Source organism: Capsicum annuum, chromosome 2 (assembly GCF_002878395.1).
Source record: "Capsicum annuum cultivar UCD-10X-F1 chromosome 2, UCD10Xv1.1, whole genome shotgun sequence".
Lineage (NCBI taxonomy): Eukaryota > Viridiplantae > Streptophyta > Magnoliopsida > Solanales > Solanaceae > Capsicum > Capsicum annuum.
The window spans coordinates 22,371,187-22,395,912 of NC_061112.1; the positions used below are offsets into that span (position 1 = coordinate 22,371,187).

The following is a 24,726-nucleotide window of genomic DNA, read 5'->3' on the forward strand; positions in this document are numbered from 1 at the left end:
TGCTTCACACCTAATGTACTATATCTTACTTTGCATGCCCTATCTTGAGTAGTGCCACAAATATGAGTCATAATTGAGTAGTATCTCTCCTATTCCCGAAGCTCATACTCTAGTACCTTAGTGACCTTTCTTATTTTATGATGATGATAATAGTGATGCAGATTAGTAATGATTTCGACAAGAGAGTAGATGTTCCTTGTTGTCAAAATTTTTGTATAGCATCTCTAACTAAGGTTGTAGGTGAAGAGAGAAGAGTGAGATTAATTTTTGTTATATGAAATGGTTATACAGAGGGTATATGGTGTAAATATCTATAAAGGTGATTAAAGTTGTAAATTTTAGGTGTGGAAATTCTTAAAAGGTGTGTATTAATGATAGACTAGAATATTGTGATTAACAGATATGAAACTCGTGAACTATATGGTTAGTACTCCATGTTAGCACTTAAGATTGTTTGACTATTATGATAAGATATAGTAGTATTGTTGGAAAGAATGTGGATTATAGAGTCGTATAGCTTAGGCTAACACGATCACACTATGTGTAGCACCTCTTAACTCTAGGTTAGGCTTGAACATAAAGCACTATGCAGTTAGACTCAAGATCTTGTAGTTAAATATTTCATGGGGGATTTTAAGTTGAAATGATAAAGTGTGGTATTCATATGAGAAAGCATAGTTGAGGAGTGTCACTAAATTTAAGGGCTATTAGCCATATTATTTAAGGCGGGGAGTACTTCTTTTCCTATGTCTAGAAAAAATACTATTTCATATTGTGTATTAGTATTGACTGATACTTATGATTTCCAAAAGTTCATGCCTTATGTTATTATGATCATGTTCTATAGAACTCGTGTCCGATTTGATGTTCAGTGCATGTCTCATGTATCTCATAATTAGTGCTTAACCAATTTGCTCAATGATGTCATGAATCCTCTCATGACATAATGAGTGAAAAGTGAATTGTTGAGTGAAGTCTTAACCCTTATATCTTGATTATGGAACTTCAATAAGTGTTTATCCATCATTCGAGTACGAAGGATCTCAAGGAGGAGATATTGTAACACCCTAAATTTTTGAATTCCAAGGAGAAGATATTGTAACACCCTAAATTTCCAAACCACGACCCAAGCCATTCTTTAAATGTGTATAAACCCAAACCCTGTGATTTCTAATGTTTCTAAGGTGTTGAGAACAATTCTTTATTGTGGGGAGAGCTTCAAATATGAATTAAGCTAAAAAGGAACCTCTAGCACCAAGTTGAGATAAAAGTCTCTTTCCGATTGAGTTTTAAACTAAGATTTTACCAAGGTCAAAATAAATCAAGCATAACTCCTTAAATACGCAGAGTTCTGTATCTTAAGACCTGCCAAACTAAATGTCTTTCAGTCTTCTTTTCGACATTGTAGACTATTCATCAATCCATTATGGGAACAAAAAGTTTTGATCATTTTACAACATATTACAACATACATATTTGTATTGACGTGGTTACTGACCCATATCAAAATGTATGGTATTTGTAGGCATGGTAACTGACCCATATAGCAATATATTATATTTTTATTGGCTTGGTACCCACCCATATCACAACATATCATATCCATACCAGTGTGATACCCTACCCGTATCATAAGATATCATATCCTTACCGGTGTGGTATCTGATCCTTCATTATAAGTATCATCATAATAAATTTGAGTATAAGATGCAATCACGAATCATAAGTCATGAAAAAAGAAAATCACAGTTTTTTAGTTCACAAGTAAGCACAAGCCATGCTAGTGTCTTACACCAACCATCTAGCTCATTTGATAACTATCATTAGGTAACATACGTATTCAACAATCATATACCATACACCCCTGTGGGGCTGCCATAACCTAAGTCCGCACAATGCCACACTTCCTCTTTGTCCACCCACAAACTTACATTCCTCGCTATTCTCTCTTAATTTCTAACTACTTCTAATGGAAATTCTATGGTGCACATCACTATATTACCTATTTTATTATACTCATTAGTATTGACACCCAATTTTGACCGTTCGATATTCCTCTTAGGCTGCTATTTTAGCAAAATTATTAATTTCAAATGTAGTAATTTTTACACATTATTTTCGTATCGAATAGATATTGACATGTCACATTTATGATTTAAAAAGTATACAAATTATTTTATTATCATTTTTTACAATTTATCAATTCAAATACGACATTTTACATAATTTTATTGAATTATTTTTTTTCTCGTAAATATACATACTCACAATTTACAAATACATTGCCTAAGTTTTTCATTATTATTATTATTATTATTATTATTATTATTATGATAACATTTATCAAATAACAACCAATTTTAATTTATTTAAATTCTTACCTTTTTATTCAATTTATAACACTCTTAGCCTAATTTTATCCAACTTATTACAATTCTAGCCATATTTAACTTAATTTTAAAAATATCAATTTATCTTCTTATCCTTTTAATCTCAGTCATGGATCAAGATCGACCCAACGGCTGAGATCGCATCCCACTCTTTCCTCTTTAAACTCAAAACAAAAAACCTAACAGCCCATTCTTCAGAAATCAGCCACACAAAATGCTCCTCCTTCTCTCTAGTCTCTCTATCTCTGTCTCTCTTCCCCTCTCATAAACCATGGCTGCCACCTCCACTGGCCGGTGAAGTCCGGAGCACCATCCGTCACCTCCCTTCCTCCTCTCCGACGAACACCATCGCCGCCGCCGCTGCCGCCCTTTGATTTTCCGGCGAATAACCAACTATGTGAAGCCACCGCCGAACCAGCAACCTCCTTCCCCATCGCGGCTCCATATCCAGCTACCACTGCACTAAGCCGCTCAACCGCGCCACCAGAAGCCCTCAAAAACCTCCAGCCCACCGCTGCCTCTCCCAACCTCGCCGGCGAAGGCTCCAATGAGCCAATCAGCCCTCTCATCTCCATGTCGATGCTCGATTTTCGCCGAAAATATTGTATTTCATGATGGATTCATCAAATCCGTCTCAGGTTTGTTATTTTGTTCAAATTTCTTTCTTCTACTTCTTTATTTATTTTCTCTTCTGATAGATCTTATTAGACTTAAATTGATCATGAATTTTGAGTTGTTTTAATGTGTTCATGTTTGCAGACCAACATCCGTGAAAAATGCATAACTTTTGTGGATTTTAAGCAAACAGTCATAACTTTGATTACGAAAGTTTGATTTAGTTGATTGAGTTATTCACATGATTAAATTATTAGAGTTATCCTGTTGGTATGTTGTGAATTTTGCCCATCTTTGTGTCTTTGTGTTGTTACTTTGATAGCAGGTGTTCTTTGATATGACTATGGACTGATTCAGATACAATTAGCATAGCGTTACTAGGTGTAAATTGCGTGACTTTTGATAAAGGGTTTGACACTAGTTGATTCACTCCTAATTGGAATAACCTTGATGCCTAGTTAATTTTGGTAGATTATAAATTTTTTCCCCTTCCCTTCATATGACACTTTTGTTACTTGAATAGGTACGGTAAATACATAATTGGTGCTTTTCATTGAAATATAATTGATATATAATTGATTTGCTTAATTGACATTTTACTTTTTTTTTTTTTGACTGAATTGGGTATTTTAAGTGTGATTTTATATATATGAAAAACTCCCTTGATTGACTTCATCCAATATTCCCCTCTTCCTTAATTGATTCTGACTGATTTTTGAATATCTCTTTGCCCTTTTCTGTTGTGGCTAATTGACTCTGACATATTGCCTTTTTTTTGGACTCTTTATCCTCTCACTATATAAACAGACCCTCTTCCTTAATTGATTCTGACTGATTTTTGAATATCTCTTTTCCTTTTCTGTTGTGGCTAATTGACTCTGACATATTGTCTTTTCTGTTGACTCTTTATCCTCTCACTATATAAACAGACCCTCTTTTCAATTAGAGGACAACAATCATATTCCACTTTCTCTGCTTTTACTCTCTGAAACATAAAGAACTACTAGCTATTCTAATAGAAAAAAAATACATATTTCTCAAGCTGTGTGGCGTTTCTTGTTGAGTTTTATGGAAGTATTCTGTATCTCACCATTGGGAGTGCTTTACTTCAACATCCTTCTAATTATTTATTTTATCTACTGCTCACTAATAAGTTCTCAAATCGATGTAATCTTTTTTTATTATTTTTTGTTTATGTTGATTGCATCATGTTAAAACCTTTACAAAGCATGTCTATAGGAATATTTCAATATTTTCTATTAGATGCTCTTGTTTTCTTGCTATTATATCTTGTCTCGCAGGTTTAAATAGATAATTATGGAGTTTCAAAAAGTCGTCGGAATGTTTAAACTGAATATGTTGTTCTTTATAGCTAGTTGTTTTTCTTTCTTCTTATTTTATATTATTTGGTCTGTAATATTACTGTAAAGATATTATTATTGTAATGATAATTTTAGAGATTGCTTGGGGCAGGAACTTACGTGCTCTATGAATAGTATAGATAGGCACAACTTAGATTTTATGTTTGTTACATGCTACGTGAATTATTTAGGCACATAACATTAGGATTTATTAACACATGAATCGTTTAGACACTTTTATTAATTGATTCGCTTAGAAATCTTTCTCCCGACATATTAAATTGAGTTTATGCATGCTAATACCTCTTTTGACATCTCCACATTGAGTTTAAGCATGGTAACATTTTTAGTACATTGGCCTACTACATTAAATGTTTGCATGTTAAACACTGCAATTTATTAACTTCGCATTGCATGTTTTGGCGTGTTAATACAATTTAGGCATATTAAAACAAGTTTGAGCATGTTAATATTGTGAGCATGTCAATAATTAATTTTTGCATATTAATACACTTTTAGCATGTTTAGACACTCAGATTAAGTATATCATTTCGTAGTATATCATTTCGTGTTTTCGACATGTAAACAATATTTAAGCATGATAATATGGTATGCATGTTAACAATTAATTGTATGCATATTAATGAATTTTTCAACACGTTAAAAGATGTCAAAAACTGGAATTAATTATGTTGTCGCATATTTTAGCATATAAATACAAATCTAAGCTGCTAACGTTTTTTAGAGCATGTTAACATTAAACTTCTACCCGTTAATATATTTCGACATGCCAAAGTAGTATAGTTCATGCGTGTTAAAACAATTAAGTTTCGGCATGTTAAAATAGTAGATTTTAGACATTTTCAGCATGTTATTGCATTTTCCAGCATATTAACATGAAATTTCTGCACCATTAGCATAATTTTTAGCATGTTAAGCATTAAATTTTAGGCATTTTCAGCATGTTATTGCAATTTAAGCATGTCAACATGAATTTTCTGCGCACTAATACAATTGCCAATATGTTAAAATGTAGGTTGTTGAGCATTTTCAACATGTTAAACACTAGATTAAGTAGCCTTAGCATGTTAATGTATTTTCAATATTTGTTAATTTCTTACTCTCATTAGTTTATAACACTTGCACAATGAAAGTCGTGAGCATAACTTCTTGACATATTTACCGCACTTTGACATCCTCTTTCAATAATTTGACAACACATTGTTACAGACCCTCTCTCTTTAAAAATCCCAAAAAGAGTGGTTATGTCAAATTTTGCTTTTCGCAAGAAAAAATGGGGCGCGACAGAATGACGACTCTACTGGGGATCTTAGGTTCTAACCATTACGAATTTGTGCTTTACGTGGGATTCCCTCCATTTGTTTTGATAATGTTTGACATCCTGATTTATTTTTTATCTGTTCTTCTTTTATCATTTACTTACACCATGATTTATTAGTCCTTTCTCCTTTTCCCTTTTTATGTGTTTTTATATGTCTCCATATCTATCCCATTTCCTTTTTCCCTTTTTATTGTTTATGCGTTATCATGTTCATCTATATGCATGTTATATTTCACTATGTGCTATGTGTTACTGCTTTTATATAACTGGCCTTCTGCTCATACTTTCCTCCAATTGGAACTCTTTTTACGAATGGTTGCGTAGGTACACAGACGTTCTTTCCTAAACACCATATGGGAAATGCCTTGTGGATCAATCGATCAGCGGTGCGTAACAGTCACAAACTTTCCCACTCGAGGGAACCATGTTATAAACCGACTCTTTTCCTTTAGGTCTTGGCTACATATTTCTTTTATTAAGGAATATGCATCCCATTCAACGTCGGATGTCTTGGCATCCTTGACGCATTGAATGTTAGTCTCATTCAAAGTCCAAAGAGTTTCATGATCTCAAAGGGACTCACAATTATTTGCTATGTGTTGCATTTCTATGTATGTATTTATATCTTGCCTATTTTGTTGTTTCCGTTCTTGCTTTAGTCACTCCTTACTTTTAGTATTCCTCACTTTAGAACTCTTTACTTTTATAATTCTTGTCATGTTAGGACCCTACAAGGCACTCTTAGGGCCTATTCAAAATCCTCTAATTCATCCCTACTTGCCATTCAACTTCTACAACCCTCAAAATTCTGAACTACGTCCGACCTGATTCTTGTTTAAACAAGATAAGTAGGCAATCCTTTACGAGGGTACGGTCTTTCTTTTCCCTTTCTTTTACAAAACATCCTAATATTTGAAAATGCGAAACAAACTTATTCATTCAAATAGTTTTTCTATGAAAACATATTCTCCATTTCTTTCACCTTTCCATAATGTCATAAGGGTGAAACTTAGAAGCTTTTCTCTGAATCATTCCAACAACTTTTCACAATTTTTTTAACTCTCAGACATTTCGAACTAAATATTTTAAAATTTTCAAAACTTTTCAAATCTTTAATTCTCCCATCCAGTCCAAAACAATTTCTTTAAACACTTTATGTGCATCTTTTAAATAGCTTATCGTTATCAGTTTTAAGTACAAACTTAGTACCTAAGTCTTGAGTGGAGCCTATCTTCTACTTTTGATGTCAAATCATTTCTGAAGCTTAAGTTCTAACCCACCTATTCTCCCTGAAGTCCTCCTTGACAAAATGACTCATATTATCGTACTGTATATTTTCTTATTGGATCCACTCGCTCCTATTTTGTTCAAATTGCTATTTTATCAAACATCGGCTCATTTGAAAATCTGCGATATGACAAATATGCTCAATATTTCAAAAAATTTCATCATTTTCTTCTTGTCCAAGGCGATACACTGCTTGAATTGTATCTCTTTATTCTCACCCTATCCCTACCAACAACAAATATTTAGGTTATGTTTCTTGTGATTGTGATAAAGTAATCCGAACCAAAGATTGAGCAAATGAGGTTAGAAATTCCTAATTCCAAGCTTCTATGCGTCAGACTTGGATTATAATATCATAAGTCACATATATTTGTCATCCTCAACCTACCTCGGACTTAATAAGGCTTCATACATTATAGAACATTTTATTCTTGCATATTAACATGTTTAATTTTTCACTATATATCATATTCACCTTACTAACTTGACTTTTTTTTCTTTTTTTCTTTTTTTTTTTTTAATTTTATTTATTTTTTTCTCCCACGCCCAAAGGATTGATTCGTGCATTCTTTCGCCCATCAAGGCTCGGTCTCCTTCTCTTAAAGCTTAGTCACCAAGATAGAAAAATCGGTGATAACAATGATACTAGAAATGAGCATAATGAGATGATCTTACAAATGGAAGAAAGAATCCTTGAACTGGAAGGGAAATTGTCACAAGTCCATAACTTATCTAATCTACCGTTGCTTTGAATGCTCCTCTCGAACCATAAGTTGAGGGTACCACCACTATTGAATCCCATCCCACCTTCACAAGTCATCCCGTACCATCACTTCCTATTTCACTACCCTAAACAATTCAAGTCATGTATACACGTTTCCTAAACATAACCCATATCCACATCCTTGCATACCATAATACCACACTTATCCAGCTCCACTAAATTCGCAAACAACATCATATGTCCACAATATGCTGCCCATAGATACCACAAATATGCCTAATTTTCATAATCCAAGTAGTTATACTTTAATTCAAGTTATGTCAAAACGACTCCATTCACCCACCACCACTATAAATTCAAACCTCCAAAAAATGCAGCCCTTATACAATCTGTAGTTGAAAGATTGGAACAACTTGAAGGCAATAAGTGGTTGAAAGGGCTAAGTTATGAGGACCTATGCATGCACCCTGACATTGAACTGTTGAAGGGGTACAAACCTCCTAAATTTGAATTGTATAATGGGACTAGAGATCCGAAAGTCTATTTGAAACTATATTGCGACAAGCTAGTAGGAGTTGGTAAAAATGAGCAGATTCTTATACAGTTATTCATGAAGAGTCTCACTGGAGATGCTTTGTTATGGTATGTCACATAAGATGCAACAAAATGGTCAAAATGGACCGACGTGGCCTCTGCTTTTATAGAAAGATTTGGTTTTAATGTCGAGAATGCGCTTGATTAGTTCTACATTCAGAAGTTAAAGAAGAAACCTACAAAATCATTCCGAGAATATGGAATGAGATAGATACATAAAGCTTTCAAAGTGCGCCCTCCTTTAGATGAAAATCAAATGAAGGAATTTTTCATTCACGCCCAAGAGCCATAGTATTATGAAAGGATGATGCTTATAGACGATCGAAAGCTTATTGACATCATTAAATTAGGTGAGAGAATTGAAGAAGGTATTAAAAAGGACATGATAATGAATTTGGAAGCGTTGCAAGCGATTAAGACTTCAAAGGCCGATGAGAATAATGACATGAAGGAAGTAAATGTTGTCTTGACTACGCAAGATCCTAAAACCCCTCTGGTTTACCCAACTCCATTTCCTTCGCTTCATACCAAACATCCATATATCAAGCACCTTCATATCCATTTCCCCCACCAACATACAATTATCTCATATTATCTTATAATCTTACTAACTCTCTTGCACAACCCGCGTATCTTCAAATTCCTCCAAATACATTAACTTATCAAAATCCACTAACGAATCTACAACCCAATAAATTCATCACACCTCAAGCCAAGCTTCAGAAAAATCAATCAAGACAGTACATTCCTTTGGCTGAGCCTATAGACCAACTTTATGAGAAATTAAAGGTAGATAGTTACATTACTCTAATTCCTGCAATTGTAATGAATATATGTGCAAAATGGATTGATCATTTCAAAGTTTGCGCTTATCATTCAAGGATGACAGGCCACACCACAGAAGAATGTCGTGCTTTAAAGGATAAAATTCAAGCACTTATTGATACCAAGGCAATAAATGTACTGAGGCCATATCTTAATTAAGCATTGGCATTTATCCAATATTAAGGATGGGGTATCACGTTGTTTCCTCATTCCAAGCTCTCAAGCACTTGAGTTACTATAATCTTTACATTTGCTTGGAACAATATGAATTTCTTCTATGTAATTTGAACTATATTCGACCTGATTCCCATTTAAGATGGATACGTAGGCGCTCCTATGGAGTTCGGTCTTATCATAATGAAATTTTCATATTCTCTTAAAGCATGTAACTAGGGCAGAATTTTTGAAAGGATTTCAAAAATTCTATGATTCTACAAGTTTAGGACGGACAAGACATATAACTGGGGTAGAATTTTTGAGAGGGTCTAAAAAATTCTATCAAGAAGCATTTCAAACAAATTCAAGGATAACAAGATTAAGGCCATGAAACTGGGGCAGAAATTTTTGAGGAGTCCTAAAAAATTTCATCAAGGATTGCATCTCAAGAAAGCGATATAAAGACAATGGATCCAGGACCTGAATAAAGGAACTGACAGAGACATGAATCAATCTTTCCCCCCCTTTTTTAAGACTAATAATTTTTTTTGAGCGCAGGAATAGAGTGACGAGTACAAATCTTGAGTATGCTATACACCATTAGAAGATATAAGGTTAAGTATTGTCGTCTTATATTCTGAGCGGGTGAAGCACTACCCTCTCGAGAGAAACTGTTTGAGGCTAAGCATTATCCTTGAAAAGTTAATCGGGTTAAGCACTACCCTCTCTCAACAAGTTTATAAAAAACTAAGCTTTGTTTCAAAAATTTGATGGAGTTAAGCACGACTCTATCAAGAACTCTCTGAGGCTAAGCATTGTCCTTGGAAAGTTAAGTAGGTTAAGCGCTACCCTTTTTCGAGAAACTGACTGAGGCTAAGCATTGTCCTTGAAAGTTAGTTGGGTTAAGCACTCTCGAGAAATTATTCGAACTAAGCATTGTTTTGAAAATTCGATGGAGTTAAGCATGACTCTATCAAGAACTCTTTAAGGTTAAGCATTGTCCTTAGAAAGTTAAATGGGTTAAGCACTACCCTCTTTTGAGAAACTGACTAAGGCTAAGCATTGTCTTTGAAAGTTAGTTGGGTTAAGCACTACCCTTTCTCGAGAAACCATCTGAACTAAGCATTGTTTTGAGAACTCAATGGAGTTAAGGACTACTCTATTAAAAACTCTCTAAGGCTAAGCATTGTCCTTGGAAATTTAAGTGGGTTAAGCACTACCCTTTTTCGATAAAAACTCTCTAAGGCTACGCATTGTCCTTGAAAAGTTAAGTGGGTTAAGTATTACCCTGTTTCGAGAAACTGACTAAGGCTGAGCATTGTCCTCGAAAGTTAGTTGGGTTAAGCACTACCCTCTCTCGAGAAATCATTCGAACTAAGCATTATTTTGAAAACTCGGTGGAGTTAAGCATTACTCTATAAAAACTCTCTAAGGCTGAGCATTGTCCTTGGAAAGATAAGTGGGTTAAGCACTACCCTCTTTCGAAAAAAAACACTAAGGCTGAGCATTGTCCTTGGAAAGGTTTAAGCTCTACTCTCTCTCAAGAAATTGTCCAAGACTAAGCATTGTCCTCTTGGAGCCGATCGATTTACTCAAAGACGAACACTATTTTCTAATACTGAACATGTTAAGCACAACCGACCTCGGCGTTATTAAATGCTACTGCATTACTGGACATGGTGTGGATTAAGCACAACCTCTTCAAAGAACAAACCATTACTCTCTCATAACAGATACACTTTTTTATCTTCTCTTATCATTATTGTTATGGTTGTTTTTACTACATTGTTCAATCTTCTATACATACATATCCGTGCTAATCATTTTATCCAGTTGAGCTAAAAATGACAGGACTAATAGGTACAGATTACTCCATCACGAGCAACCAAGAGCTTATCCCATGATTCCACAGTGCATTGAGAAGCCAAAGAGTTGATTTCATGATACAACAAATTCGCTTTCTTATTATCACACTCACTTTATGTTAATCGATTGCTTATCTTTTACATGCCCTAACCTTTGTTATCTAGTATATGATAAAGTAGGCAGGTAAGGAATAACAAATAGAGAATAATTTCCATTCCTGTTTTCAAAATATCACCTCATCTATTCATCCATCGAATGAACTCATCTTAAAAATCACCTGCTTTTAGTTTGCACATCCCCCTCACATCATCATTTCAAAACATATTCATCCCATCTTACCGACCTACAACAGCTTTGTTGAATGTCCATCCTTTATCATTTACACTTTTTAGGAATATTGTTCATTCCTAAATCCAGAACTACAAACAGCCTGATTCTCATAAAATCGGAGATATGTAGGCAACTTGAAACCTAAGACTCGGCCATACTTTTTTTTAAACTACCCCTATACTTTCATTCCAACAAACCCTCCTCTCGGTCGGACAAAATTGGCTACTACAACAACTTTTGTTGCTCGATAATTCTTTCATCATTCTCAAGCAACGAAATTATTATTATTATTATTATTATTGTTATTATTATTGTTGTTGTAACATTTATCAAATAGCAACCAATTTTAATTTATTTTGCCTAATTTATTTAAATTTTAGCCTTTTCCAACTCATAACACTCTTAGGCTAATTTTATCCAACTTATTACAATTCTAGCCATATTTAATTCAATTTTAAAAATCTCAATTTATCTTCTTATCCTTTTAATCGCAGCCATGGATCAAGATCGATCCAACGGCTGAGATCGCATCCCACTCTTTCCTTTTTAAACTCAAAACAAAAAAAACCTAAGAGCCCATTCTTCAGAGATCAGCCGAACAAAATGCTCCCCATTCTCTGTACTCTCTCTCTTCCCCTCTCAGAAACCATGGCTGCCACCGCCACTGGCCGGCGAAGCCCGGAGTACCACTTTTCACCTCCCTTCCTCCTCTCCGACGAACCCATCGCCGCCGCCACCATCTTCCACCAGCGCTGCCAACCCCATCGCCGCCGCCGTCCTTTGTTTTTTCGGCGAACAACCAATTATGTGAAGCCACAGCCGAACCAGCCTCCTCCTTCCCCGTCGAGGCTCCATATCCGGCGACCACTGCACCAAGACGCTTAACCGCGCCACCAGAAGCCCTCAAAAACCTCCAGCCCGCCGCCGCATCTCCCAACCTCGCCGGCAAAGGCTCTAACGAGCCAATCAGCCCTCTCATCTCCACGTCGATGCTCGATTTTCGCCGAAAATATTGTAATTCATGACGGATTCGTCAAATCCATCTCAGGTTTGTTATTTTGTTCAAATTTCTTTCTTCTACTTCTTTATTTATTTTCTCTTCGGATCGATCTTATTAAACTTAATATGAATATGAATTTTGAGTTGTTTTAATGTGTTCATGTTTTCAGACCAACATCCATGAAAAATTCATAACTTTTGTGGATTTTTAAGGATACAGTTATAACTTTGATTCCGAAAATTTGATATAGTTGATTGAGTTATTCACATGATTAAATCAGTAGAGTTATTCTGTTGGTATGTTGTGAATTTTGGCCATCTTTGTGTCTTTGTGTTGTTATTTTGATAGAAGGTGTTCTTTGATATGACTGTGGACTGATTCGGATACAATTAGCATAGCGTTACTAGGTGTAAATTGGGTTTGACACTAGTTGATTCACTCTTAATTGGAATAACCTTGATGCCTAGTTAATTTTGGTATATTATAAATTTTTTTTCCCTTCCCTTTATATGATATCTTTGTTACTTGAATAGTTACGGTATATACATAATTTATGCTTTACATTGAAATATAATTGATTTGCTTAATTGACATTTTTTTTTATTTGCTTTGATTGAATTGGGTATTTTAAGTGTGATTTTATATATATGAAAATCCCTTGATTGATTTCATCCAATATTTCCCTCTTCCTTAATTGATTCTGACTGATTTTTGAATATCTTTTTTTCCTTTTCTGTTGTGGCTAATTGACTCTGACATATTATCTTTCCTTTTGATTCTTTATCCTCTCACTATATAAACAGACCCTCTTTTCAATTATAGGACAACGGTCATATTCCACTTTCTCTGCTCTTACCCTCTAAAATAAAAAGAACTACTTGCTATAATAGGAAAAAGATACATATTTATTTTATTATTTATTTTATTTGCTGCTCATTGATAAGTCCTCAGATCGATGTAATTTTTTTTATTATTCTTTGTGTATGTTGACTGCATCATGTTAAAACCTTTAGAATACATGTCTATAGGAATATTTTGATGTTTGCTACCAGCTTGTCTCGCAGATTTAAATAGATAATTACGGAGTTTCGAAGAGTCACCGGAATGTTTAAACTGAATATGTTATTCTTTATAGCTAGTTATTTTTCTTTCTTCTTATTTTGTATTATTTAGTCTGTAATATTACTGTATAGACATTATTATTGTAATGATAATTTTGGGGACTGCTCGGAGGCGGGGACTTACGTGCTCTATTAATAGTATAGATAGTCACAACTTAGGTTTTATGTTTGTTACGTGCTACGTGAATTATTTAGGCACACAAAATTAGGATTTATTAACACGTGAATCATTTAGACACTTTTATTAATTGATTTCTTAGAAATCTTGCTTTAAGGTTTTTTAATTAACACCCGACATATTAAATTAAATTTAGGCGTGCTAATGCCTCTTTTGACACGTCCACATTTAATTTAAGCATGGTAACATTTTCAGCATGTTGGCCTACTATGTTAAATTTTTGTATGTTAAACACTACAACTTATTAACATGTCATTGCATGTTTTGGCGTGTTAACACAATTTAGACATATTAAAACAAGTTTGAGCATTTTAATATTGTGAGCATGTCAATAATTAATTTTTGCACATTAATACACTTTTTGCATGTTTAGACATTCGGATTAAGTATGTCATTTCGTGTTTTCAACATGTAAATAATATTTAAGCATGATAATATGGTATGCATGTTAGTAATTAATTGTATGCATATTAATGAATTCTTCAACATGTTAAAAGTTGTCTAAAATTGGAATTAATTATGTTGTCGCATATTTTAGCATATAAATACAAATCTAAGCTGCTAACATTTTTTAGAGAATGTTAACATTAAACTTCCACCCGTTAATATATTTCAGCATGCCAGAGTAGTATAGTTTACGCGTTAAAACAATTAAGTTTTGGCTTGTTAAAATAGTAGAATTTAGACATTTTCAACATGTTATTGCATTTTCCAGCATATTAATATGAAATTTCAGCACCATTAGCATAATTTTCAGCATGTTATTGCAATTTTAGCATGTCAACATGAATTTCTTGCGCACTAATACAATTGCAAGCATGTTAAAATGTAGGTTTTTGAGCGTTTTCAACATGTTATACACTAGATTAAGTAGCCTTAGCATGTTGATGTATTTTCAATATTTGTTAATTTCTTATACTCATTAGTTTATAACACTTGCACAATGAAAGTCGTGAGCACAACTCCTTGACATATTTACCGCACTTTGACATCCTCTTTCAACAATTTGACAATACATTATTACATACACGAATCACAGTTATCTTTTGTCATATTAATCAATTGTTGAACACTTCGATATCCTGTCCTTAGGTTAATGACAAAATAAATAATTATTTGCCTTTGCATGTTTATCACATTAATCAACTTTAATTAACAAAGAGGCTAACTTGGGATAATTATGTGCTACGTGACGTCCTACTTGTAACACGTTTTGAGTCCTAGGCAACATAGCTTTTTTTCCTTCTAAACCACAAAACCAAAATAGCAAAAGTCAAATGCCTCTTGGACGATAGGAATTACTAAAGACGTTATTTTTATCGTTGTCTTAGAACGTCTTTAGAGTTCTCAACCAACCTAGGTGGGGTGGGACGGATAGTCATTCGAAAGTGATGATCTCCAACAGACATTAAAGGTAAGACATATGACTTGTCTAAGAGTTCTACCAATAGGTTGGATGATGATTAAACAAGTTGGGGTTTTGATCCGAATGAGATCAAAATCATTTCTTTCTTTGATTTGACGAGTTCTTTTCTTTCTTTTATTTACCTTACATGCTTATTTATATAGGGTAGTTAGTTTGTTACATAAGCAATCCACTTTTGTCATTTCTTTCTCCTCGCTTGTCTTATTATATATTTTACTGATTTTATCACTTAGATAATCAACAATTAGAAATAACAAAATAACATGTGTTTGCTTATTAATTACTTCATCACTTAGTTAACAATTAAGTTAAAATATGAGACCTTTATTTGATCACGTAGAATTCCCACGTAAAATACGAATTCGATTGGGAACCACCTTTGTGGACCTCGAAAGGTGGCCAACACCTTCCTTTTGAGGTGATTTGAGCCCTTACTCGAATTTCTAGTGAACTAAGATAAACCACAAAAATAGGTTCGTAGTAGCCTAGACTGGCGCCTTAATGCACCTTAATTTGTTAGGTAGCAATTGTTCATACTCTCCCTTTAACAATCCCAAAAAGAGTGGTCATTTCGAATCTTGCTATTCGCGAGAAAAAATGGGGCGCGACAATTAGTTGCATGATTTGATTGTGAAAATAATTAACCCTAATTTTCCATGTGCTCCTTTTTACTGTGCTTCATAAATCAGTTGACCATTTATAAGGTTTAGCATTATTTAGGTTAATCTAGTTTCCTCTTGTTATCCTACAGACTCATTTGACTTTCCACTATGCCCAAAGCCTTGGAAGGTATTTAAGCTACATACATTTGTTTTGCGATTACACTCACCTCTTATCACCTTGAATGTATCAACATATTGTACGAGAATATTACATATTTAATACCAAATTGGATTATAATGTGTTCGTACATCCAACATCATGTTCGAAGGCCTAATGCATGATGCTCCCGATATTACGATTAACATTAAATAAATCTGGCTTAAGTCTAGTAAACCATAAGTTACCTTTTAGATGAAACATACTGCTATAAAGAGGGTGAGCTAATCCATACTAACTTAACATACTTCCATGTTAGATTCCCTTAGGTGTGTCTCAAAATCACCCTCATAAACTTTGACCTTTGAAATTTGATGGTTGGGGAGATGGAATTTTTAAGGTTATTTTGTGAGGAAGGGGACGACATAGGGGAATAATAAAAGTAAGGGGTTTTAAATCCCTTAGGTTGGATATTGCCCATTGTCGCTGTATCAATTTCTATTACCACTGCAGTGGTTAAACAATCGATGTTGTGGCCAACAATAGTCCAACCTAATTTCTTTTTGGGTCTTTTGTCCCAATGCCCATTCTCTTTGGTCCTCATTTGCCTTTCTGTATTATTTTTTTTTGGCTCAATTTGAGCATATTTTTTATCATACATTATTTTTGTGTCATGTTCACATGTAATAATAGTTTGGGTTATTACATTAGGTACCAATTTATCCACAGTTCATCTCAGAATGGTCCTCTAAGGTTGGGTTTTGGACACTTGCATAATTACTTAAGGAATTCCAACTATAATGGGTTATTAAAAGGAATGCTGCAACACTCGATAGATAGCTTACCTACAATTAATTGTAGATAATTGGGGCCCAGGTTTTGGCATGACAGTTGTTGCAACACCCTTAAAGTCGTACATAATTAATTCTTGTGATCAACATCTACTACAGTTACTCGAAAGAACACTATACCATAATTCATGAAAATTCAGGATGAAACAAACATTGGGAGAATTTTATTGCTACAGAGACTAGTTCTCGTTGCACTGGTGACTAACCGCAAAGCGGTTTATGTATTGCTGCAGTATTGGGCAGTAACTTTTCAATTTCTATTTTTTTTTTAAATTTGAATTTTTTCCTTCCCTCTCTTGGTGTCCTTATATGGTTCTAAACTAGTTTCTATGGCATTTATAGGACTATAATGGCTCAACAACAACCTTCATACCACAGATTTCCAAACACCAAATATCCTGACCATTGTGAGGATAGGTTGCATAATGGATTTTCCTTTTCGACGAAGCATGATGATGACTAATGTGGAGGAATAGTTGTTGGGATTCCTCAACTAATTGAAAGCTTTTGCGTGGGAGATGTTAATCGATCCTGTCCCTTAACACAATGTAGAGTTCGTTTAGGGGTTTTATGCTAATCTCTTAATCATGGATTGATCGGTACCTTTCCCTACTGTTCATTTTAAAGGAAAGAAGGTCCCAATAGATGTGGAAAACATAAATTATACCTTGGGTGTCCCAACACTTCAAATGACTCATTTGAGGCAACAATTCAGGCATTAGACCTAGAGTGGGTGGTCGGGGTCTTTCCATTGGAAAAATGAGTTGTCGAGGTAAAATGGTCCAGTACTAGGGGGACTAAGAGCACCTATCTCTCAGTTGAGGCTAGAGTGTGGTTATAGTACTAGGGGGACTAAGAGCACCTATCTCTCAGTTGAGGCTAGAGTGTGGTTATGGTTGGTGTTCTAGGGAATTTTCCATTTGAAATATTGCATACCTGACCTTCCGCTAGGAAATGGTGGTGCTATATGCTTTTGTAGGGATTCGAGTAAATGTCGAAGTGTTGATTATGGATGAGTGGCGGTACTTTATGTAAAGGAACTTTTCCTGCCTCTTTGGTCACCATACTCTCGAATAGGGTAAACTTGCTTCAAGAAGTTTAGGACACTATGGATGACTGTGAGGTGATATATAACCCATTGTAAGATAGGGGAATTCGAGGGGGGAGTAAAAACAAGAAAAAGGTGGGGGAAGAGGGTGAGGGTAGTCTGGCTGGTAGGCCTGGAGAGTCGAGTGCCCCTTTTACTCAAGCTCCCATGCCTCTTAGTGTTCGGGAGGCTGACCTTTATGAAATTTAAGGCTATCAAGAGAGTTCTCACTGCCGCCTCCTGGATTGGCTCCTTCAAGATCTACTGCCCTCCCTTGAATCTATTCACACTTACGTGGAGCTGTGAGAAGATATGACTTAAGAAAGAAAGGAGTGGCGTTTCCATGATCGCATGCTTGTAAGAATATGGAAGTTGGTACAAGTGATGTTCGGGTGCACCTCTCCCCTCAAGAAGTTGTTGTAGCTGAATAGAAAAGATGCCAAAGAGTTCTTCCTCAGTGGCATGGAGGAGGAGGGCTCGAATGCTTTGAGCCTTGGAGATAGTACCACCGACTACATTTTTCCTCTCTTCCCCCATTTTTATGTTCAAGTACCTTTGAATTTGGGTTGCCCCCTTTTTGGGGCTTGCAACAAACAAATTCTCCCTTTTTATTTATTTCTCACACTTTAAATCGCATTTAGTTTATACACTTTCTATAATAATTGTTCTAGTTGATACTGCATGTTGAATTGATATTTGTCGTTTTATTACTTTGAAAATAACATTATTTTTCAAAAGATGCAAAATCACAAAACCAAGGGAAATACCTAGCAGGACATAGCCTAGTGCCACTGTAACGATTAATCTTACCGCTAAAGTGGAGGCAATGATAGCCTCTAGTAGCTTTGCTTTTGTTCCCTTACCTAGTCTAAGGCCTCTTTTCTACATAACACACTTTCTATACATGATCTAGTAATGTAATAATCTCTTGTTTATGCATAATATAGATTGGTGTCACAATTTCTATTGCTTTCAGACTGCCCCCCACACAATTTTCATTTATCAAACAAATAGTGTTTCACATTCGTCAATCTTTTTACTTACTCAATTAACTATCCTCTAAAGTGTTCCACCAATAGTCAATCACCTGGGTAGTTCGTAAGGAATCGGGTAAAAGTCATTTATACTTCAAATCACAGAGAGATGCTAGCTCAAGTCACAAGAATGAAGACATTCTTGAGATCACACTCAGTCCTTAAGTCCATCAGTTTGTTTGGCTACAAATCAAACAACTACATACATACTATCAACTAATCATATCTGAAAGTTTAAGCATCTCAAGAAAGTTTCATAAATTAATGATAACAAACAAACACATAACACATTGCAATGCCTTGTTGCATCACTACAAGTACCTAATGCCATTCTAACAAGTCATAACAATCCACTTTCTATGTTTCTTATTAGCCTCTATTCATTGAACGTTCGATTCTAACATTACTATGTTTAGAGATATTAATTGGAACCAACAAGTCCCAGTTGTACGTTCGATTCTAACATTACTATTTTTAGAGATATTAATTGGAACCAACAAGTCCCAGTTGTGATTGTTGAGATACTAATGGGAATATTTCTATACAAATTAGACTCAAGGTGGGAAGACAACACTAAAATAGCATAAAAGGAGAGATGAAAGTTAAGTTGATCCTAGATGCCTTGTAGCCTCCTACATAATTATGTGGACATCAATAAACTAATCGGTAGTGCTTTACTCAATTTGTTCTTGTACTAGAAGACTGGTAACTTAGGCTTTAATATCATCTTATCATGACCCTACCCGCCGAATCATGCGGGAACCTATTGACACCTACCCTGATAGAAGAATCCTTAATACCCCACCATGTAATTAATGGGGAAGTGTAATAATTTTAAAAGTAATCCTTAAACATAGTTCTCTAAAAGTCAAAAGAAAATCAACTATAATTATTCAATTTATTCGTTATACAATTTCAACCAATGTATTTGGTTCAAAAAAGAAATGTTGAAAATAAGCAACAATGAATCCCCAGAAACTAGTCTAAACAAGTACAAAAGTAATAGATAAGGGGTAAACATATCCATGACATAGCATCCATGCAGAATGGAAAGGGAAAGAGCTACTACAAAGTGTTATTCATTGCTACTAAAGAAACTCCAACTAACCTTCACTAATGTTATACCTCTGATTAGAGGTATAATAAGTGTAGCATCAATACAATCACACATACTAGTAAAAATCATTAGCCGATTAAGATTAGAAACAAATAACGTCAATAACAAATATGTAGATCAAGTTCATTATTGATTCAAAATATCAATTATAGAAACACTATCACCCAACTTTAGCATGTGTATAATCAATCTGTCATTTAATATTTTTGCATATCTTTGTCCTTTGACTACCATTGCGGGCTTATATCTTTTCTACCCTTAACTAACTTATTAATATGCTATTTGGAATTCTTAATCTACCTATGTCCATAATTTCCCCGATAACAACTACCACAAGGCGCCACAAACTACACCATTGCTAAAAACTTAAAGTTTAACAACCCTACCCCACCATAACCGGACTACCCAAGGGACCTTAGATTCTCATCAAACAGTTAGTCCGTACAAAGAACCCCTTATATTCTTATAGATTTCTTTCCATAATTCTCCATATCACAAATATCTATAAGAATATATAAAAAATATGGAATCACATGTCAATGCATATGAATGAGTGTATGTATGCAAGATGTGCATATTATCTCTCATTATTCTTTCTCATCCATCTCATAAACATCATATAATACCAGTGTGGTACCTGAACTATATAATAATATATCATATATATATTGGGATAGTACCTAAACCATATCGCACCACATTATATCCATATTGGTGTGGTACCTAACCTATATCAGAACAAATCATATTCATACCGGCGTATCCAACTCATATAATAACATATCATATCCATACCAGTGTGTTACTCGACCCATATTACAATATATTATATTTCTACCAATATAGTACCCAATCCTTTATTATAAATATCATCACAACACATATGAATATGAGATACAATCACAAATCATAAGTCATGCAAAAAGGTAATTGCAGATGTTCAGTTCACGAGTAAGCATAAGCCAAGAAAGTCTAACATCTAACTCATTTAATAACTTACATTAGGTTACATACGTACTCTTAGCCATCATAAACAATACACCCTTATGGAGATATGGTAACTTAAGATCATACTATCCCACACTTTGTCTCTGTCCAATTATGGAGTTATGGTAACTTAAGATCATACTATCCCACACTTTATCTCTGTCCAACCCTAGACTCACACTCCCCCCAACCTCTCTTCAGTCCTAACCACTTCTAATAGAAATTCTATGGTTCACTTCACTATATTATACTTTTTATTCTACTCATCAATCGAATGATTTGATTGCGATAATAACTAACCCTACTTTTCTATGTATTTCTTTTTACGTATTTCTGAACCCATCGACCATTTATGAGGTTTAGCATTACTGGATTTTATCTAGTTTCCTTTTGTTATCCCTTACATCCTTATTTAACTTTTCACTCTTCCCAATAGCCCTAGAAGGTATTTAAACTACGTACCTTTGTTCCACAATTACACTTGCCTCTTATCTCCATTAGAGTATCTACATAATGTACAATAATATGACTTATTTAAACCTTTCCATATTATTATATATCCATCCATCCAACTCTATGTCCGAAGGCCTAATGCATGATGCTCCTGATATTACTATTAACGTAAATGAATCTAGATCTAGTATAATTTCTTCAAAGTAAACCATAACTTACCTTTTCAATGAAACATGTGACTTCGGAGAGGGGTGAGATGATCTACACATGCTAAGTGTATTCCTATGTTGGGTTCCCATTTTGTGTGTCTCAAACCACCTTCATGAATCCTAGCCTTTAAAATCTAATGGTTGGGGAGTTGTGATTTTCCAAAGTTTTTTTAGAGGAAGGGGGTGACCTAGGAAAATAACAAAAATGATGGTTTTTAAAAATCCCTCAGGTTGGCTTTTGCTCGCTACTACTGTAGCAGTTCCCATAACCACTACCCTGATACTACTTAGAGTTTAACCGATCTTTGTAGTGATGGCGGCAGTCCAGCCTAATTTCTTATTGGTCCTTTTGGCCCAATCCCCTTTCGGCCTCAATTTGCCTTTTTTGTTTTATTTTTTTCCCGATTTGAGCATATTATTTATCATAAATTATTTTTGAGGAATTTTCACACGTAACAATAATTTGAGGCACTACATTAGATATCAATTTACCCATCGTTCATTCCTGAATTGTCCTAAGATGGGGTTACAGACACTCGCACAATTACTCAAGGAATTCTAACTACAGTGGGTCACTGGAAGGAATAATACAACACTCGATATTGGACTATAATGGATCTTCATTCTATAATCAGCGTTGCTAAGTGTTGTCTAATTTTTGGCATGATGGTTGTTGTTGCGCCTTCATAGAAGTTGTACATAATTAATTCTGATGATTGCCATCCACTAAAGTTACCCAAATAAGACACCATTCCAAAATACATGGAATGTTGAGATAAAATTAACAATGGGAGGATTTTACGCTGCAGTGGTAACTAGCTGCAACAATGGTTTACTACAGTTCATGTTGGGAAAATATTTACTTCCCCTATTTTTCATCCAACTCTCAAAACTCTCTCAAACGTTTCTTTAAAATCTCCCACATTAATTATTTCAAGGTAACTTCCCCATCTTCACTACTTACTTTAGGTACTTCTCATTAAAGAATTATAGGTTTACGTTAGAATATAGAAATTTAGAGGAGTTTTTGGTGAAATTCCTTGAACTTAAACTTGGTGGTGTTTTGAATGAAATGAAGAACATGTTAGGATCTCAAATGTCTAAAACTCTCCTATAATGTGATAGAAGTAATACTGATATATTTCATGGTGGATTTTGGCCATAGGAGGGGTGAGAGGTAAATGGTCATCTTCTCCAATGGAATTGAGTGATTTGGGGATAATTTCAAGTGTTGTACACTCCAATTTTTATGTTAAAGGGTTCATGGGGACTTCACTAAGTTTGATCTATACTTAGTACTCCAAATCATGGAGAGATAAGTCATAACTCAAGTCACAAAAACAAATACAATCTTAAGATCACACTTGGTACACATCGTACAGCCACACACACTATCAACTAATCATATACGAAGGATTAAGCATCTCAAGAAAGTTACCATATATTAACAATAACAAACAAAAACATAAGATATTGCATTGCCTTATTGCATCACCATAAGTACCTAATGCCATTTCTAACACAAGTCATAAGAATCCACTTCTTATGTTCCTTATTAGCCTCTATTCATTATATGGTTAATTTCAACATTTTCGTGTTAAGAGATACCAATTAAGACCAACTAGTCCAAATTGTAATTATTGATATACTAGTGGTAATATTCTATATACCAACTAGAATCAACTCAGGAAGACAACACTGAGATAGCACGATAGAGAAAAGAAAGTAAAATTGATTTCTAGATGCATTGTAGCCTCTTATAGATTGATGCGACTGTAAACATGCCAATTAGTAGGTCTCTTCTCAATATTTGCTCTTGTTATGGGAAATTGATAACCTAGGCTTTAATACCATCTTGTCACAACCCTACCCACTGCATTGTGCAGGCATATAGTTACACCAACCCCAGATAGGAGAACTCTCAATACCCCATCACATAATTAATATGGAATTCAATAATGTTAAAATTAATCCTTAAATTTGGCTATTTTATTAGAAATGAGAAATCAACTATAATATTCAATTTATTCCTTAAATAATATTGACCAATACATTTGATACATAAATGAAATATGAAAAAATGAGCAATAATGAATCCACAGAAACTAGCCTAAATTGGTACAGGAGAACTAGAAAAGGAGTGGACACATCCATGAAAAATAAAAAAGGCAGGAGTTGCAGCAGAGTTATTGACGTCGCTACTAAAGAAACTCCAAAAAACCTGCACCATGGATATACCCCTAATTGGAGAAATATTAAGTGTAGCATCAGTATAACCAGATGTACTAGTAAGCATCATTGACTGATCAGGGTTATAAACAAACTATCAATAACAAATACAGTGAGATCATAAAATCAAGGAAAGTTCTAACACTTAATCCTAATTGTAAAATCACTATCACCCCACTTTAGAATCTCTATGACCTACCTATTATTTAACATGCAACATCCCAGATTTTGGCCCTGGAAAATACTTGAGTTTGTGAACTCACTACTCTGATTACGACTTACCGAATGAGTCATAAGGTCTTCTTAGGGTCGTTGAGATTGAGATAAAGGGTGACCGTTGAAGGTTGTATTTATTTCTACATTGGTTACGATTTGATTATTTTGAGTCATAAGGACTCATTATGAGTCGTAAGGTACGACTCTTAGGCAAACTAATATTGGTGACGAACTATTTGTCTTAATCATGACTAGGCTCAATGAGTTGTATAGTATGGTCATGAGTCGTAGGGTGTGACTTGTAACCAAACTAGTGTGATGGTCCAAGCTTCTGCAATGGTATGATTAGGACCCTACAAGTCGTAGCATGTCCACACGAGTCGTAAGGTGACCCGTGATTATTGGAGATAATTTTTAATATTTTAATTAAGGGCACTTTGGATATTTTCCTATTTCTCCACTTAAGACCCACGACTTAAAAATAATATTAGGGACATTATTCTCAACACTTAACAAAGTAAAACATATTCATTTCTCTATCAAATCCCTAAGTCAAGAACACTAGGGTT

The 24,726-nt window shown here is 34.6% G+C and overlaps 1 long non-coding RNA gene across 1 annotated transcript; it reads left to right on the forward strand.

Moving 5' to 3' along the window:
• Positions 1–2,533: 2,533 nt before the first annotated feature.
• Positions 2,534–18,594, forward strand: LOC124895927. Its single transcript, XR_007052122.1, has 2 exons — positions 2,534–3,028; positions 17,168–18,594. It is a non-coding gene; the product is annotated as an uncharacterized LOC124895927 (long non-coding RNA).
• Positions 18,595–24,726: the final 6,132 nt, after the last annotated feature.